Below are 5,100 nucleotides of genomic sequence, written 5' to 3'. Positions count from 1 at the left end.
TGATCCATTAAAAGTCTCGAGTGGCCCGGTAACAAGATCTAAGTCAAGGAAGATTCAAGAGGCTTTTAACACTTTTGTGCAAACAGATTGGAGTCCAACATCTTTTTGTGAAGAAGAAGATCAATCTGGAAAAATAATTCTATTCAATTGTCTTCACATAAAAATTTTGAAGACAATTCAGACTTCAGTATCAGATCAATTTCCCGGTGTGAAATTATTTGCAAGGTGTATTTTTTTTAGGTGGGAAACTACTTTGCAAAATGTGTATTTTTAATTTTGGGTGGGAAATTATTTTGTATTTTATTTGGTGGGGAATTATTTTGTATTTTAATTTGGTGGGAATTATTTTTGTAATTTTTATTTTGGGTGGGATTAGTGACCTAGAATATTTAATACCTTATTTTCCCCTATAAATACCCCATAAACCCAATGGTTTGAGACACACCTTGAAGAATTCAATTTGAGTGAAATTTTCTCTCTTTTCTTTGCATATTTATTTGTTGCATTCCGGTCTCATCATCCTCCCCTTCTTGAAAAAGATTCGTCCCCGAATCTGAAAATTCAAAAGGAGCTAAATCAGCAACATTAAATGTAGAAGAAACACTATGCTCACCTCGAAGATCTAATTTGTATGCATTGTTATTGATTCTTTCAAGCACTTGGAAAGGTCCATCTCCTCGAGGCATCAACTTGGACTTGCGTTGGTTTGGAAATCTGTTTTTGTTGTAGTGGATCCAAACCCAATCTCCGGGTTTAAAAATTATTGCCTTGCGTCCCTTGTTGGCCTTTTGAGCGTATTGCTCATTTTTCTTTTCAATTTGAGCTCGAACCTTGGAATGAAATTCACGAATCCCTTGAGCTTTCTTAGCAGCATCCGCACATTCCTTATCATTCACATGTAAGGGAATCAAATCTAAGGGGGTTAATGGATTAAAACCATAAGCAACCTCAAATGGTGACATATTTGTAGTGGAATGTATAGCTCGGTTATAAGCAAACTCCACATATGATAAGCTTTCTTCCCAAGACTTGAGGTTTTTTCTAATGATTACCCTTAGAAGTTGTGTTAGAGTTCTATTCACAACTTCGGTTTGGCCATCTGTTTGTGGATGACAAGCAGTAGAGTACAAAAGTTTTGTACCAAGCTTTCCCCAAAGTATTCGCCAAAAATGACTTAGAAACTTGGCATCTCGATCGGACACAATGGTGCGTGGAATCCCATGTAAACGCACTACCTCTTTGAAGAATAAATCTGCAATATGAGAGGCATCATTAGTTTTGTGACAACCAATAAAATGAGCCATTTTACTAAATCGATCAACAACAACATAGATTGAGTCATGGCCCCTTCTACTTCTAGGTAACCCTACTATAAAATCCATAGATAAATCAGTCCAGGGTTCCTTAGGAACAATTAATGGTGTGTATAACCCTTGTGGGAGAGATCGTGATTTAGCTTGTTTGCAAGTAACACATTTGCTAACAAACAATTCCACATCCCTTCTTAACTTGGGCCAAAAGAAGTGTCCATGTAGGACTTCATAAGTTTTAGTCACACCGAAGTGTCCCATTAATCCACCACTATGGGCTTCCTTAATAAACATTTCTCTTAAAGAACAATTTGGCACACACAATCTATTTTCTTTGAACAAATATCCATCAAGTAGATAATATTTGCCAATTGGAGTTGTAGAACATGCCTTATATTTTTCTGCAAAATCAACATCATTACTATACAATTCTTTGAGAAATTCAAAACCAAGTAATTTGGCTTGTAATGATGAAAGTAGAGCATACCTTCGAGATAAAGCATCAGCCACTCGGTTTTCCTTACCTTGTTTATACTTGATAACATACGGAAATGCTTCAATAAACTCAAGCCATTTCGCATGTCTCTTGCTTAACTTACCTTGCCCCCTAAGGTGTTTGAGTGCCTCATGATCGGAGTGTATGACAAACTCTTTAAACCATAGGTAATGCTCCCAAGTCTCAAGAGTTCTTACAAGTGCATATAACTCCTTATCATATGTAGAGTAATTAAGTGCAGGACCACTTAATTTCTCACTAAAGTAGGCAATAGGATGTCCTTCTTGCATAAGAACAGCTCCAATACCTATCCCAGATGCATCACACTCAATCTCAAAAGTTTTATCAAAGTTTGGTAACGAAAGTACTTGAGCAGAACACAATTTTTCCTTGAGGGTTTGAAAGGCTTGTTCTTGTTTAGGGCCCCATTCAAATTTAACATCTTTTTTCACAAGTTCATTCAATGGGGCTGCAATTGTACTGAAGTCCTTGACAAATCTCCGATAGAAACTGGCAAGACCATGGAAACTACGGACTTCAGTTGCTGTTTTTGGTGTTGGCCAATCTCGAATTGCTTGTATCTTGGTCTCATCTACTTCAATGCCTTTAGAACTTACTATAAAACCAAGAAAAACAACACTTTCCACACCAAAATAGCATTTCTCAAGGTTAGCATACAATTGTTCTCTTCTTAAAACAAGAAAGACTTCTTTAAGATGTATTATATGCTTTTGAGGGTCTTTGCTGTAAATGAGAATATCATCAAAATACACAACAACAAATTTTCCAATAAAATTCCTAAGAACATGGTTCATCAATCTCATGAAGGTGCTAGGGGCATTTGTTAATCCAAACGGCATAACTAACCATTCATAGAGACCATTTTTAGTCTTGAAGGCAGTTTTCCATTCATCTCCGTTTTGCATTCTAATTTGATGATAACCTCTTCTTAGATCTATTTTACTGAAAATTTCAGCCCCATGCAATTCATCAAGCATATCATCTAACCTAGGAATAGGATAGCGATACTTTACCGTGATGTTATTGATGGCGCGACAATCAACACACATCCGCCACGTGCCATCTTTCTTTGGTACAAGTAGTACGGGTACAACACATGGACTGAGGCTTTCTTGGATGAATCCAGCTTGTAACAACTCATCAACTTGTCGTTGAATCTCCTTGGCCTCGTCAGGATTAGTGCGATATGCCGGTCTATTAGGCAAACTTGCTCCAGGTATGAGATCAATTTGATGCTCAATCCCACGAATTGGAGGTAACCCCTTTGGTAACTCTTCAGGAAAGACATCTGCAAATTCAGAAAGCAAAACAGAAACATCAGAAGGGATAATTTCACTTTTAATAACATTTAAACAAAAATCAATCGGGTAAAGTAAGAAAACTCCTTCTCCCCTTCTTAAGGCTTGCTCCACTTCTCCCTTTGTCATGAGCAAATTATGAGAGGATTGCTTAGTGTCCTTCTTCATCCCTTCCTTTCTTTGCTTCTTCTCATGAGCTATGGTATTTTGTTTTCCACTAGTGGTTTCCTTCATGGCCTCTTTTGCCTTTTGGGCAAGTTCTTCTCTCAATTTTTTTGATTGCACTTGTAGGTTGTACACTTCTTTTGGTGCTAGTGGAGTCAAAGTATACTTCTTACCTCCTTTATGAATGGTGTACTTGTTTGTCTTACCATGGTGTAAGGTGTCTCGGTCATATTGCCATGGCCGACCAAGCAAGATGTGACAAGCATGCATTGGGATGACATCACATAACACATCATCTTGATATTTTCCAATAGAAATAGAAATGAGGGCTTGTTTGTGTACCTTGAGTTCACCATCATCATTAAGCCATTGTAGCTTATAGGGTTGAGGATGTTGGATTGTTGGTATTTTCATTGCATTAACTACATCCTCGCTGATCACATTGGTACAACTCCCCCCATCAATGATGAAACTGCATGTAGCACCGGGAATCTTGCATTTTCCATAGAAGATGTTCTCTCGTTGTTCTTCTTGATCTAGGACAACTAGAGTGCTCAAGGCTTTGTGGACAACGCAGTTGAAATGTAGAGCATCATCTTCTTGCACTTCTTCTTCAGAATGGTCATCTTTTTGTCTTTCTCCGATAGGCTCCAACTCTTCGTCATCAGATTCATTTGCGGACATGTATTCTCGCTCATCTTTGCCGGTGGTGAGAATTTTTTTGGTGTTGGGGCATTCTCGAGCATAATGTCCTCGGCCTTGACACCTGTAACATGTCACAGTACTAACCTTTTGCTTTGAGCCCTCTTGGAACTTCTCTTTCTCCCTTTGGTTATTTTTCTTCTCCTCCTGGGTGTGGGATGGTCGAGAGTACTCCTTTTGTGTCCTTGACTGATAGGAGTTGTTAGTTGTAACACCCCAATTTTCACTCTTACATTTATTACAAATCCGTAATAATACATCAGCGGAAGCTTACATCTTATCAGCAGAAAACTGGGTGCTCAATTTGTCCACGTCGTCAAATTCTTGGTTGCGGAGTTCTCTTCGAATATCACGGTTGAATCCTTCAAGGATACGNCATCTGATAAAGGGCACAATGAAGTGCAGTTAGCGCGACGGCTAAGTAAGAAAATCCATTGTCACTTTAGATTAGACAAAGGTTTGAAAACATAGATAATCTGAAAGTTTTATAAAGTTTTACCATGATTTGAAAATCTGCCTGTGACGAAACGATTTATAGATAGTATAATAGCGTATAAACGTTAAATCATATAAAGCTTTTCTCAAATAAGAATGAAGTCATAACTTGCCACTCAAAATAATTTTCATGCCCCTTTTCAGACAAGTTTGCAAAATTTCACATTTCCAGAAATTTCATCATTTGCAAATAGAACCGCAGCTCTAATGCTTATAATAATCTGAACCGCAGCCCAGAGTAACAACAATTTTCATTTGTGGTCGTAGCATAAAACCACATACAAATGCCCGGAGTATTCCGGGGTTATCGAACCACAGGGAAGTGGGGTATCAAGCACTAGTTACTAATTATATTCGCAAGAAGCTATTCCTACGTTAACAATGGATGATTATCTATGAATATGCAAACAAGATAGTTAAAACAAGGCAAACGGGTTTTTGTATTCAAAGAGGTAAAAGCGGGATTTTTGGGAGTTGAAGTGTTTAATCACCTAGTGCCAATCTAAAGTGAAATAATTATTTGGGTTAAACAAGTGTGGAGAATTGCCATCTAAAAGGGAAAGGTTACTCTCGTAACTCAAACCCAAAATACGGTAATTGGAATACTCACTCT

Source organism: Ipomoea triloba, chromosome 4 (genome assembly GCF_003576645.1).
Source record: "Ipomoea triloba cultivar NCNSP0323 chromosome 4, ASM357664v1".
Taxonomy (NCBI): Eukaryota; Viridiplantae; Streptophyta; class Magnoliopsida; order Solanales; family Convolvulaceae; genus Ipomoea; species Ipomoea triloba.
Note: the sequence above shows the minus strand (reverse complement) of the source record.